Below are 15,520 nucleotides of genomic sequence, written 5' to 3'. Positions count from 1 at the left end.
TGAAGCTTGATGTTGTCATGATGCTCAGTGTTATCTGCCAGCCCTTCAGAAAAACTCTGCTTTGCTTCTTTGTATCTTACAAAGAATGTGATGTGTTAACATCGCAGAGTTTTATGCTGGTTAAAAAACCAGAGTTGAAGCCATTTTTCTGTTCTGTGTGACCAGGCTATCAAGCTTCAGTTAGTGTTTCTTTTCCCTGACACAGAGCAGGGTAGGATAAGGATGAGTGTCTCTGGTGTAGGCTTAGTGTCCTCTGGCTTATCAGCTGATTATTGGTTGATGACAGGATCTCATGAGGATGTGAATCACTGATTAAAAACATTTTAGCCCTGTGTTTCATAGATGAGTTTGTGTTTAAACACTGATAATTTGTGGGGTCATTCCTTATCCCTTTTCTGCCACTTAGTGGGGATCCTGCCATTTCTGAGGAGTTCCATGTCACTGCCTGTAGCTGAACAGTAAGCGACAGGGTAAGAGTGTCGGTGACTGAGTCAAATATATGCCCCTTTAATAAGCTTTGAATTGTGGTACGAATTAAGAGTGTATGGGATATGACATGAAAAGCACAAGCAATAAAGAAAAAAATAGGTAAATTGGACTACATAAAAATTAAAACCTTTTGTGCATGAAAAGACTATCACTAGATTGAAAAGGCAATGCACAGACTGGGAGAAAGTATTTGCATATTATATACCTGATAAGGGGTTCGTATCCAGAATATATAAAGAACCCCTACAACTCAACAACAAGAAAACAACCTGGGAATTTCCTGGTGGTCCAGTGGTTAGGACTCCATACTTCCATTGCTGGGGGTCTAGATTGAATTCCTGGTTGGGGAACTAAGATCCCACAAGCCTTGTGGAGTGACCAAATAAAGAAAAATCAAACAATTTAATTCAAAAATGGGCAAAGGGCTTGAATATTCCCCAAAGAAGATATACAAATGGCCAGAAAGCAGAGAAAAAGAGAACTCCAGTTCACTGATCATTAGGGAAATGCAAATCAAAACCATAATGAAATACCCACCTCACACCTGTTAGCATGGCTGTTATCAAAAGAGAAAAGACTCAGAAAATAACCAGTGTTGATGAGGATGTGGAGAAAATGGAATCTTTGTACACTGCTGGTAGGAATGTAAAATGGTGCAGACATGATGGAAAACAGTATGAAATTTCCTTCAGTTCAGTTCAGTTCAGTCGCTCAGTCGTGTCCGACTCTTTGAGAAGTTTCCTTAAAAAATAAAAAATAGAATTGCCATCTAATAATTCTATTTCTGGGTATATAACCAGAGGGATTGAAAGCAAGGCCTTGAACAGACATTTGCGCACTCACAGAGACAGCAGCATTATGCACAATAGCCAGAAAGTGGAAACAGCACTAATGTCCATCAGTATTTGAATGAATAAAATATGGTATTATTGAATATTATTCATCCTTAAAAAGGAATGAAATTCTGGCACATGCTGCAACATGGATAAACCCTGAAAATATTATGCCAAGTGAAATAAGCCAGTCTCCAAAAGCAAATACAGAATGATTCCATTTACATCTATTACCTAGGGTAGACAAATTCATAGAGATAGAAAATAAAATCTTGGTTGCCAGCATTTAGTATTTAATGGTAAAAAGTTTCAGTTTTGGAAGATGAAAAATGTTCTGGAGCTGGATGGTGATGATGGCTGCACACCAGTATGTGTGTGCTTAACGCTAGTGAATTGCATACTTAAAAATGGCTAAAATGGTTGAGTTTTAGATGTTCTTATTTTTTCCCTCACAATTAAAAAAAAAACAGGAAAGAGTGTATGGAAACGTTCTGGTGTCCTCAGTACCAGAAACCAATCCTCCTGTTACAAAATTATCTTCCCATGAGCAAAGTTATATTCAAGGTGGGTTACAACACGCCAGCTCAGGTTGATGACTGGCTAGTCTCATATTTCTGTTACTGGCTGCCCCTCATCTCTGGGATGTGCTCACAAGGGCGGGGAGATAGACTTCTCTTGCTCCATACTGCCATCACCACCTGAGATTCCCTGGGCAAGATTTTCACCTACCCCCTTGATAATACCCTATGCCCTAAACCCTCCCTAATCTACTGTGTCAGGCCCCCTCTAACTGGGCACTGCACTTCCCACCTCCATGGTTACCTTTGTCGAGGAGGATTTTGAACTTCTCAATGAAGTTTCTGTTCTTTCTCTGCCTTTGTTAAGGGAAGGGATGAGGTGGGAGAGCTTACCTTGTATTTAAGACCTCGAGAGCTTTTTTTTCCTCAAAGCATTCCTTAACTAAGAGGAGAGCAGAACACCTCAAGATGAAAGTGTTCTTTCATTGATATGGTGTTCTTTCTTTCCTAAAGTGGCTGGGAAGTAAATGGACAGCACAGTTTTCCATGCAGAAGTCATGGTCAAGGAAGTTGTCTGTGATGTCCCATGACTCTCCAGGTTTGCTTTATGTTAATCTTTTTTTATTTTGATAAAATTTTAACTTGCAGAAAATTTTCTAACTTGTAAGGGTACATTGGAGACCTCATGCCCCTTTACTCTGAAATACCTCAGTGGGCACTCCCTGTGGCTAAGAACATTTTCTTATGTTAGCCGAATTATCAAAATGAGGAACTTTAACACTGATACACTATTGCTGCCCAATCCACTACTCATGTTCAAATTTCATAAATTGTCCATAGGACAGACAGCTGTCTTAGGGCATCAGCACTGAAGTCTTGGTAGAGTCTGAGGTTTTCTGCTGATGTGGGATTCAAAGGCAGCAGTCATTGGGGAATGAACGCAAAGAGAGTAGGAAAGAAAACCCATGTGACATAAACTCAAACTGTTGGGAAATAATGAAAACAGATAAGCTGGTAGAAAATTGGGTGTTATTAGGAGAGTTTACCTTCGTGTTTTGAAGTCACAATCTAGAAAAGAAAATTTCTCATGTGCAAAATACCTAATATTTATTAAGGATTGACCATGTGCCAGGCACTGTGAAGTGTGTGAATTATCTCATTTAATTCCCATGGTAACCTTACATGGTATATCTCTTGCATCCTGATGGAGGCACAGGGCGATTAAGTAGAAAATGCTGGAATCAGGATGTACTTCCAAGCAGGCTGACCTCAGAACCTGTCACGCTGCTGGACTCCAGTCTCATGAAGAGGGCATAATGATGAAAAGGTGGGTGCTGGTCTCTTGGGCAGTGAGTGCAGGTATAAAATGAAGTCAGTTCTGGTAAATCCTCCTAGAAAGCAGAAAACAGTCTTCCATGCAGTGTAAGATGAAGTCCCAGAGGGCATGTTTCTGAGTCCATTATTACTAAGTAAAGGTGGCTAAGAACACACAAATTTTAATTTTTGTTAAACATTTTAGTGATTACTAGAACAACAACAACAACAAAAAATGTAGACTTCCCTGTAGCTCAAACGGTAAAGAATCTGCCTGCCATGCAGGAGACCAAGGTTCGATTCCTGGGTTGGGAAGTTCCTCTGGAGAAAGGAATGGCAATCCACTCCAGTTGCTTGCCTGAAGAATTCCATGGACAGAGAAGCCTGGTGGGCTACAGTCCGTGGGGTCGCAAAGAGTCGGACACAACTGAGCGACTAACACACATACAACACACACAGAACAAAAACATATTTGTATTTTGGAAAAATCAGTAACTGTGAAAAAGGACAAAGGAAAAAACGATTACCTGTAAAATCATTACTGAGAGATAATTACTAACATTTTACTATGTTTTCCATGTGTTTTTACTTGTTCAGATCACAGTGTAAAAAAAATTATACAGAGTATAGAAAAAACAGCTTACTTTTTTTCACTAAATCATATAAGCACAATCTCATGTTAAAATCATTTTTAATGGTTGCATAGTAATTTATGAATTTAATATTTTAACTGTTCCCTTAATATTGGTTAGATTATTGCTATTTCCTAATTTTCAAAGTAATACAAACAGAAACCCCTGTCATGAATATCTTCGTGCATGTACTTTGGTCTGTGTTTCTGATTATTTTTTAAAAAGAGTCTTAGAAATAATCTTACTGTATTAAAGTATGGTTATGCTTTTTTATCATTTAAGTAGTTTAATAATAAAATTGCTTTAATTATGTTAAGTATGTAATACAAATAGGTGTAAGATAGAAATTCAAAATTTATACAAATCACGTCAGATCAAGTCTCCATCCCACTGTCTCCCAGTCACCAAGAATTTAATCTCACATTGCTGCTTTTCCTTTAACAAAACTATAGCAAAAGAAAAGTTGCAAATCTAAAGCAAAAGAACAGTTCAAAACCACCCACATTGAACCCTGCTGCCTGTGGTTTATGAAACATTGTTTTGGGTACCTATGGGAAGAATCAGGTATATTATTCAGAAATGCAAAGAAGCAAAAAGCATCAATTCTGAGCACTGAAGAATTGATGCTTTTAAACTGTGGTGTTGGAGAAGACTCTTGAAAGTCCCTTGGACTGCAAGGAGATCAAACCAGTCCATCCTAAAGGAAATCAGTCCTGAATATTCATTGGAAGGACTGATGCTGAAATTTAAACTCGATACTTTGGCCACCTGATGTGAAAAACTGACTCATTTGAAAAGACCCTGATGGTAGGAAAGATTGAAGGCAGGAGGAGAAGGGGACAACAGAGGATGAGATGGTTGGATGGCATCACCGACTCGATGGACGTGAGTTTGAGCAAGCTCCGGGATTTGTTGATGGACAGGGAAGCCTGGTGTGCTGCAGTCCATGGGGTCACAAAGAGTTGGACACAAATGAGCGACTGAACTGAACTGAGAAGCAAAATGCAACCAATGTAAGCACAAAAAGAAATGATTAGCTCATGTAACTTGGAAATCTAAGAGAGTGGTGCTGACTTCAGGTACTGCTAAATCCAAGGGTTCAAATGCTATTATCAGTATTTTTTCATGTCTTGGCTCTTGGTTACCTTTTTCAACTTCTGCTTGGAAAGACATGCTCCACATCACAGCAAAAATGACCACCAGTGGCTCTAGGTGTACATCATAGGGTACTGTTCTTGAACTAAGAAGAGACAGCCTTTACTTCCTAGTATCAGAGTAATTTGTGCAAAACAATACAGTCCTGCTATGTCATAGATCTGACTGTTTTCCAATCACTTTGCCCAGGAAATGAGGGCATTTTTATTTTTATTTGACTTGTGATTGCTCTACAATGGGGAGGCTGAGCAGTCAACAAGCAATAGATGACCATGAGGTGGTGAAAGCAGGAAATTCAAGGAGCTTCCTGGCATTAGATCAAATCTTCACCTTGTGTCTTGATAGAAGTAAATATTTTCTCTTCAAGATATGCAGAAAGACACTGTAATCCTTTGAATTCTCTGAGTAGCTTCTGAAATTTTAATATTTTTGTCTTATCTAAGCCAGATCATGGGAGGGTATATTCCTTATAGATATGCTTGAATAATATTTGAAAGCCCATTAAATTAAATATACAAACTCTGGGCAGTGTGGGATTGCCTTGAATTTGACTGTCATTTGTAATGTGTCAAGAAATACTTTGTGATGTTTTCCCCAACAACGACAAAGAAAATAAATTGAAATTAATTCTTTTTAGTTGACTAACTTCATGGCAACACGCATATACATTTGAGGTTAAGGATGTTGGGAAAACAAGCATCCGTTGAGGAAGAAACTGAATAGAAAGACTTGGAAGAGAAGAACTCACAAATACAAGTGAGAGATGTTTTGACAGTAATGGGGGTATCAAGGGCTGAATTGGCCTTTAAATTGTGTTCATTAAGTGTTGTGTGTTTTTTTGAGGTTTATTAAGACCCTTGAGAGGAGACTAACAAATTTCAACACAGAGAAATAAAGATGCTCATTTAGGACTATAACAGGTCTCCCCTGAGTTTTTTTTAAATGTTATTTTTGACACACTTTTTTGGCATTTTGACACAGTGCTGTTACAAACCCAGTCACAGCACAGTACTTCCATTTACACAAAAACAACAACAGTTCTTTTTTTGTTTTCTCTAGGCGAACAAGAGTTTAAAGTGAGATTTGAATTGACTTTAAGAACTCTTTAGTGATGGGAAAGGGTTGAGGAAATAAGATTAAGATGGTATTTATGTGAGGAGAGGAGGGAGGCTACCCCCCATCTCTGTAACCAGGATCCCAGCCTCTCCCGGCTGCGCAGCTGTGGGGGACGAGATCTCTGTAGCAGCACATCCTTGACCTTGTCCTCAGGCGTTTTTGGAAAGCAGACCTCACACAGGTGCTGTGCCGTTGCCAGCAGATAGAGGGAGTTTGGCATCTTGCCAGAGAAGAAACTTTTGAGTGTAACATCTCAAGGTTGCCCCCCAGATAACTGTAATCGAAAGTCTTTGACAAGAGTTTAGAGAGACCTTGAGGAAATCCGGGATGCGGAGAAGCCATTTCTTCAGCATTTCAGCAACATTTGAACTTGGAAGCTGACTCGCACTCTGCTTCTCGGTCTCTTACTGCCTTTCTCTTTCCTCTTCGATTAGCCCTCATCTGTGTGACTAACGGGGTGAAAGGCACTGCGTTACCAAGACCTACACAGCATGCGTGCAGCCCTGGCAAACTGAAATTACAGCGGCCCTTGAGCCCATTTCTGTCTCCCATATAGTTAGACACAGAAATGTCCTTAACTTTCCATTTCTCAATTTATAACAGGATAATCATATTTAAGGACTTCCCTAGTGGCTCAGTGGTGAAGAATCCACCTGCCCATGCAGGACATGTGGGTTTGATCCCTGGGTGAGGAAGATCCCCTGCAGAAATAAATGGCAACCCACTCCAGTATTCTTGCCTGGGAAATCCCATGGACCGAGGAGCCAGGCAGGTTACAGTCTATGGGGTCACAAAAGAGTCAGACACAACTTAACGACTAAACAACAACAATCACATTTACTCAGGGCATCACCGTGAGGCTGAATGTACCTGACACAACGTTTAGAGTGAAGTAGGTGTTCAGTCAAGTTGGTCCCTGTTTCCTCTTCCTCCTTTATTCAGGGGAAATGAGATGTAAATGTATGAAAAAGTGATTAGCATTAATGAAATATTTACAGACACAGAAACTTCCAACCCTGTTCATCAAGCAAGTTGTGACTATGGAAGACTGAAAAAAATATTTTCTGTGATGATACACACCTATTTTATTCAGTGGTGTGCACTTGTATAAATGCATACAAGGTGGTTAAAGAGAAAGTACGTTAGACTAAGTTGGCTGAGTTAAATGAAGACGAATGGTCTAACAGAGTAGTACAGCAGGTTGTGCAGTTAGACTTCCTGGGCTCAAATCCTGGCTTTGCTTCCTGCTTCTTGATGAGCTGTTTAACCTTTGGTGCCTCATTCCGCTCGTCTGTATATGGGGATGATCATAGGGTATGACAGCAAGAGGATTAACTGAAGTAATGATTATACGGCATGTAGGCAGGGCTGGCATAGTACACAGACACATCGTGGTAGCTGTTACTGATAATACAAAATGCAGATGTGAGCAGAGTGAGCTTTTTGCATGTTTCTGAGGGGACAAGGACAAAGAAACAGTTTCTAATACAATGCAGGGTGCCTTTCCATACAAACATGGATTGTTCCAAGAGGTGTTAGGGCATTTGGGGAGGTTGCCCTTTGGAAGGGATTTAACCAATGGCTAACCTCCCTGCTTCCCCCGCCTCGTGCGGTAGATCAGCACCAGATCTGTGTACAAAGCATTACTCAAACTGTCTCTTTACACAGCAGTTAACCTTACTTGTCACTGCTTCCAGTGGGGGATCAAGAACATTGAAATTGTGGAGGTGGCACCATAAATCATGGTCACTCCTTGACACGGCCAGACAGAACAGCCGGAAAGAGTCTCAGCACAATGTCAGCTCAAAGTTGAAAGGGAGAGTTTCAACATATTCATTTTCTCTCCATTTTTATTGTCATCCTGATTTTTTCTTTTTTTCCCCATGACTCGAATGAGTGAGTAAAAGATTGATCTTGGCAGCTTGGTGGGTTAATTCACCGTGTATGGTTTTGCTTGCTTTCTTTCTCCTTTTTACCCCTTTAATGTGAGCGTGGTGACTGAAGAATGAAGTAATTGAGCAAACCGAACTCAGGTAATGAGAGATGTCCTTACCCAAGAGATCTCAAGTTTTAATCTCTCATTTTCTTTTTTTTTTTTAGTCTCTCATTTTCTAAACACAGGTTCTCTTCACCTTTTTTCCCCTAGGACCTAGCAGCACACCTGGAACAGAGCAGGCACTTATTGAATATTTGTGAAATGAGTGGACGGCAGTTCTGGCTTTCCAGCTCTCTCTTGCTCATTCTTCTTTCTCCCGTTCTCTTCCCAGATCTTCTCAGCTGAGCCCGCAGAGTGTCTCCCAGGCACTGACTGGTTAAACACTCATGGAAGAGTTGCCTTGTTGGTTTAGCTCTTTCCCTACTCCACTTGCACCCCCAAGGCCTATAACTAACTACATCCTTGCTCTTCTGAGGACTTAACGACCTTGACGTGTCTCCGTTCAGTCATCTGTTTCCTTGGCTCCCAATACTGGGCGGTTGGATTTTATGAGAGCTATAAATCTCTCCCCAGAAAAATGCACAGACACACAAAGCACACAAAGTTTGGCACATGATTTTTGTTGGGACCTCTGGGGAGCACGTTTATGGATCGAAGATAAAGACTCTGCCTTTAGTAATTGCCTAATCATCAATAGCCGCTGCTGGACTCTCCTCTCCTGCTCTGCTCTCATAGGGCATGTGCTCCTGAATGCTCTTACCCTGCAGGAAGCTTAGTGGCAAAGGCATGGTGCCTATGAGAGGTGAGCTGGAGGGCACCCAGTCCTCCTGGGGTACAGAGGGTAGGCTAATTCAGTGGCTCCATGTTAGAAAGTCCACTTACCTATGGTGCACACGATGTTCTATAAACACCAATCTTAGTTGAGATAAAGGGACACTTTAATCTCCTATTTTCTTGACTCTTTTGTTGTGTTTCATAGTTGGTTCAGAGGGCTTCCCAGTGACTCAGTGGTGGAGAATCTGCCTGCAATGCAGGAGACCTGGGTTTGTTCTCTGGGTCAGGAAGATCCCCTAAAGGAGGAAATGGCAACTCACTCCAGTATTCTTGCCTGGAGAATTCCATGGACAGAGGAGCCTGTTGGGATAGATTCCATGGAGTCTCAAAGAGTGAGACACAACTGAAATGACTTAGCAAAAATTGGTTCAGAACTCCAGGCTTAGAAAAGACATATGTTTAGGTTGGGAGATGGGCAGTGGGTTCATAGGACTTTCAAGAGCTAGTATCACCCCCCCACTGAATTCAGCATGTCCTCATCCTTTTCCTCCAGAATTTGTCTCTCTGCTTTCTTTTCCCTTTCTCAATGCCAGACCTCTCTTTTTCCTCCCAGTGGTCTTTCTAGAACTTCGCTACCTGTAAGAAGAATTTTCTGAAAATACTCAACCTCTGTTAATGAAAAAATAGGGAGATTTTATCCAATTTCCCCATTCTGTCTCAAGAGTACAAAGGGACATAAAGGTTCTTTTCAATGCTTATGGAGGGAGGAAAGAAAGTTTTCAGTCATTACGGCTGTGACCCATAATTAAAATAACTGAGCAAAATTTCTCCAGTACCGTGGGTGGTCAAAGGAAGTAGAAAACAGAAATCTTGCTGTCATGAAGTTTACCATTGAAGTAGGAGGACTGTGTAAATAAAAGATAGGTAAAATCACACATAATACTAAAATATCAGGAAGGATTTAAATTTTACTTTATTTTTATTATTTATTTGGCTGCATCAGGTCTTAGCGTGGGCACACGGTATCTTCATTGCCGCATGCAGGGCTTAGTTGCCCTGTGGCATGTAGGATCTTAGTTCCCAGACCAGGGTTCCAACCTGCGTCCCCTGCTTTGGAAGGCAGATGGTCAGTCACTGAACCACCAGAGAAGCCCAGAAAGTATTTAAATTTAAATGAGAGTGCTGGCAGAATTGGATGGGATGAGAAGGCTGAACATGTGTTAGTTCCTAGCACCCATTAACTATTATTATTACTTACGGAGGAGATCAGTGTATTGGAGTAGGTCAGGAGACATGACTTACTCTTGCCTCTTAGGTCCAAATGAATTCCTTTTAACCCTAAAACCTCTTAGTCTGAGCTCTGTTCTGCTTCTGTGCATTTTTGATAACTTGGTTGGCTTAATGTATGCATATGGACCGTTTTCTGTTTTGTTTTATTCTTTCCCAAATTCTGTATACATCCTGACTGAATTCAAGCAGGTTGTTCATAAACAGCAAGAGATAATCACATTCTGTTTTTTACTTAATATTAACCTGTTGCCAAGCCCTTGTTCCACAGGGCTGTCTGGAAATTCAGTATCAGTCATTACTAACACTCTCTAAGGGTTCCTAGCCTGGATTATGCAAGGGATTTGGGATTTAGAGCCTGAACATCAGGGAAGACCATCTGGTCATTGGCCACCAGTCTGCTCCTCTGTCCACAGAAGCTCTTAGACCGGGAGTATCTGTTAGTTGAAGGCTGTGCTTAGAGCAGAGGTGTCTTGGCTGAGGCTGATGGACCCCGGAGCTTAGGTCTGTTTTTCCTACGTGTCCCAGAGAGACCACTTCTGGGTCTCATCACCTCCTGGGATCTGGGCTGCCTGCAGGGCCCACTTCACCTCTCTCTCCATCCCCCCAAATATATTTCTCTGTGTTGTAGACTGACTTGTGCCCTGCCCTGCCCATCAAATTTATGTGTTGAAGTGCTCATTTCCAGCAGTTAAGAATATGCCTATATTTGGAAGTAGGGCTTTTAAAGAGGTGATTAAGTGAAAATGAGGAATAGTCTAATCTGCCATCAAGACTGATGTCCTTATATTGAGAGATTAGGACCCGACACACACAAAGGAAAGACCATGTGAAGACAAAGGGAAGAGAAGACTCCCACCTGCAGACCAAGGAGAGAGGCCTCAGAAGAACCAGCCCTGCAGTCTGCCTGAACCTTGAATTCAGATTTCAAGCCTCCAGAATTGTGAGAAAATGAATCTATTATTTAAGCCTCTCCCTGTTTGTGCTGTTTTATATTATGGCAACTCAAGCCGACTAATGGGCTTCCCTGATAACCCAGTTGGTAAAGAATCCGCCTGCAATGCAGGAGACCCTGGTTCAATTCCTGGGTCGGGAAGATCCGCCGGAGAAGGGATAGGCTACGCACTCATATTCTTGGGCTTCCCTTGTGGCTCAGCTGGTAAAGAATCCACCTGCAATGTGGGATACCTGGGTTCAATCCCTGGGTTGGGAAGATCCCCTGGAGAAGGGAAAGGCTACCCACTCCAGTATTCTGGCCTGGAGAATTCCATGGATGGGGTTGCAAAGAGTCAAACACGACTGACTTTCACTTTCAAGGCGACTAATATACTTACCCTTTTTAAATTTTTAAATCTACTCTTTTGCATAGGAGGAAGAGCCTTTGGCTTGAAGTAGCTTCCGATTTCTCTCTCAGATTTTTGTGGCAAGAAAAGAGTAAGGCCATTGCTATTAGGAAGGAATGGTAGAGTGGAGGAAAGGAAAAGGCAGTGGGAGGCAGGCTAAGTGGTGATTCTCAGTAAGTCATTGTTCTGCTGTCTGCTTTTTCCCCACCATTGTTTCTTCACTCCTGCCTGTTTTTCTGACCCAACAGGTTGCTCCTCCACCCCACCTTCATGAAACAACTGTTCAGTGTGACACGTTAGATTTTGTGAATTAAATCATATAGGAAGGACTGGAAGATTTGGGTGCAATGACATACTAGACCCCAAAATGACTTCTGACCGTACTTGTGTCCTAGAAAGTGAATGGGTTTTTTGAGGATTTGTCCTGAATACAGTTAGTCCAAGGTTATTTTGTAGAAACATCCTCAATATTTATTGAGGCTCTGGCCAAGCTGTTAGCCAAGTGAGCCAATTGATTGTCGAGCCCAGTTTCCACATTCCTATTAAAAGTCAATTGGAAAAGACAGTACTTCCAAGCAGTTTATAGTCCACTTTATTTCCCCTTCTTTCTACCACCCCAGGATTCAGTAACTCTGTTACTCTGATTGGAAAAAATTGTTGTCTAATGATATTAAAATGTACAGCCACTGATAAACTGTGACCAGTTCTTGGCTTTTTGCAAGACTGGGAATATTAAGATGTCATTAAATATTTTATCTCCCTTCCTTCATGCTATGACTTTAATGCTGTGTTCAAAGATCATTGCTCAGTAACGCTGGCAAGCCTCCTTTGCTTTGAAGGCATTCTTTATAAGAGCATGTAATATTCATTATGACTCTCTCTGCCTCCTTTTCTGTCCCCTACTCTTCCCCTCCAAAAAACTTTTTTTATTGAGGGCAAATTAATTTAGGTAAGATATATGTATTATGGGCTTCTCTGGTGGCTTAGTGGTAAAGAGTCTGCCTGCAGTACAGGAGACCTGGGTTTGATCCCTGGGTTGGGAGGATCCCCTGGAGCAGGGCATGGCAACCCACTCCAGTATTCTGGCCTGGAGAATCCCATGGACAGAGGAATTATAGGAAGTTATAATTAAAAACAATCCAGGCTTTCCACTATTTTCATGGAAATTGATAGGGTTTGTTTTAAAGCAGAACGTATTTTTACAGTCTTGTGAGTTCTGGTTAATGTAAAAGTTTATTGATTGTGTGCTGATGTGCTGAGAGTGTATACATATACAAATTTCAAGGAATGGGTCTCTAGGGTGGTTGTGTGTTTATCTATATGAAGGGAGAGTTAGGGAGCAGGCTTCAGAAAAGAGACTAAAAGGCAGGTAATAAAACTGTAAGAGACAAGCAGTAAGAAGGAAGACTGTCTGCAGAGCTGTAAGTCACTGGATGATGTCTTCAAGTTCCCCTTCCTAGTGACTATCCTTAACAATGAGAAACATCCATGTGCTGCTTTGGGGAGGCTTAGGCACTGCATGAGGATGAGACGGTTGGATGGCATCACCAATTCAGTGGATATGAGTTTGAGCAAACTGTGGGCAATGGTGAAGGACAGGGAAGCCTGGTGTGCTGCACTTCATGGGGTCACAAAGAACTGGACACGTTCAGAGAGACTGAACAACAACAACAAGGCATTGCCTTGATAAAGGTTAAGAGGATGAAAAAAAATAAATGCAGGTGCCATTGAGGTCCTGATACAGCCTCCTAGGAATCTCGAGAGGGATTGCTCTCAGGACCTGACATCCAATAGGGCTGTTCTCGAACAGTTTGCTGTCGGTCTCACAACTGCTGGTCCTTCTGTCATCATTTTGATCTCCAGGAAGCTTGTAGTCACACTCTGGACTCACCTCTTCCAACGAGGCGGGGTCCCGATGCTGTGCTCTTCTGCCTTGAGCTTACCTCTGGCTTTTACTAGCTTCCTGTCCTCAATTACCTTTGTCCTGACTCCCTCATCTATTTCATTCTTTTGTTATGTATGTACTTCTGTAAGTTGCCTGAAATCCTTTGTGGATTGAGGAGAGGGTAAATACAGGCAAAGGAAGAAGATGAATTATAGAGTCTCCACAGTGCCTGACAGTTCTATATTAATAGGATATTGGGAGTTTGGCCATGACAAGGAACTTCTCTTTCCAAAGTATTTTGTGTTTTGCATTTTTTACACACTTGTAGTTATTTTTGGACACTAAACTTGAGCCACATGTTCTGAGGTAGGGTCTGACACAATGATACCTATACAGAATTTTTGTAATAGGAGCTAAACAGAGGATGAATGGGCATAATATTTATAGATTAATAAAGAGCTAAAGAGAAAGCCAGAATGAGAAACAACATAAATTTCTACCATTGGAAAAGAGTTTAAATTTTATTTGACCAGTTACAAATAATGTAATTTAAAAATTTGTAACATTAAACTGCTACTTAGATTTTTTTTTACCAAGACCCAAACATGTCTTTTGAATTGGAATAATTTAATAATTTCTTAAAAAAATAAAGACTATCATATTGTTTTCCTGTTACATGCCAATAAATTGTGCATTTTGATATGTATTTTATACCTATTCTGAAACTATTGATCTGAAATCTAAAATCCCATGTTTCTGGTCATTCTTTTTTTAAGAATTGATTTCTGCATAGCTAATGTAGTATCCCCTGGTGAGATCAGTGTGATTTTAGCTTGTACCAGGACAAAGAGGTGGGTTTTGACTTGTTGGTGGTGATGTGGCATTTCAGCTGTAATGCTGAATTTTATGGAGGGAAGGGCCTTTCACCACTCTCCGTACACCCAGGAGGCTCTAGCCGTCAGCCTGCGTTCCAGTGCACTGTCTCAGGGCGTCTCCTGGGCTTTCTGGAGTTAATGAAGTAAATAAAAATCTCTGAGCAAAATGATTTCAGTCTCTGGAGATAGAGTATGCCATGTGGTATGATGCCCAGATAAGAGACCATGATCACATGTCCCAACGGTAGAAATATTTGCTCAGGGTCTGAATGGGGCGGGTGTGAACCTTAATCCTGAAATGTAAGAGGCTTTGTGTTCGCTTTGTTGAAATGTACTTCTCCCTCCTAAATAATGTTTTAGGCAGCATATTGGCAAGACACAACATCTGAATGAAAGCAATGATATTATTCACAATACACCCCAACCCTGAATCTCTGGGGATGTGTGTGCATGAAGTGCATGCTAAAACACACTTAATCTAATCGCCTCCGGAGATGGAGAGGCGTGTGCTCATATAAATGTCAAGTTGGGACATAATTTAGCTGATCTCTGGGGTTTATCGCTATTGCCAGACTCCCTTTTTATTTGATCTGGGGAAGAAAATGAAATGTGTCTCTTTGGTTCTAAACCAGGTAAGAGCAGGAGATTAGGATCTGTGAGTTTCTCATGCGATAATCATGCAGTCAGCCTTGATTTAAGGAGGCTGCAAGGTCCACTTTTATTTTTTTTTTTTTCATTTGTGCAATAGAAAGGAACAATAGAAAGGAACCAAGGTCAGATGACCTTGGCCCAGCCACTATCTACTAGTTGGTGGTTATCTATCTGACGACAGTACTGGATGCCTTAAATGTAGTGAAGCAGAGATTAGTTAAAATAACAAAACCAAAATTGTACTCAAATATTAAAGGGGAAATCTCTTTTTGTGTACACCTGGCCCGGGTCCCTATTCTCAGCCCCATGAGAGCTGAACACCTGACTCACTGAGTTGGAGATGCCTACATAAGGGGATCTTATGCAGAAACACATGGCTGCTGGTGAAATAGCTATTGACCACATGTTGGGAAAATCAGGGCTCTGTTACGCCTGCTTAGTGGGCTGGCTGGGAGAGTGCATCCCGAGGGAGAGTCTAAGACGTCACTGTCAACTGGTGTGACTTCACCCCACAGGTGACATTTGGCAGTGTTTGGAGACACCTTTCAGGGGATGGAGAGGTTCCTGGCATCTAGTGAGCAGAGACCAGGGAGCCTGCCCACCATCCTGCAATGCCAAGGACAGTCCCCCACAACAGTAGGTTATCTCATCTAAAACATCAATAGTACGGAGGTTGAGAAACTCTGGCCTCGTGGAACATTTATTTTCCCTT

This window comes from Bos taurus, chromosome 24, assembly GCF_002263795.3.
Source record: "Bos taurus isolate L1 Dominette 01449 registration number 42190680 breed Hereford chromosome 24, ARS-UCD2.0, whole genome shotgun sequence".
NCBI lineage: Eukaryota > Metazoa > Chordata > Mammalia > Artiodactyla > Bovidae > Bos > Bos taurus.
The sequence above is the reverse complement of the archived record's forward strand: the minus strand, read 5'-3'. Positions refer to the sequence as shown.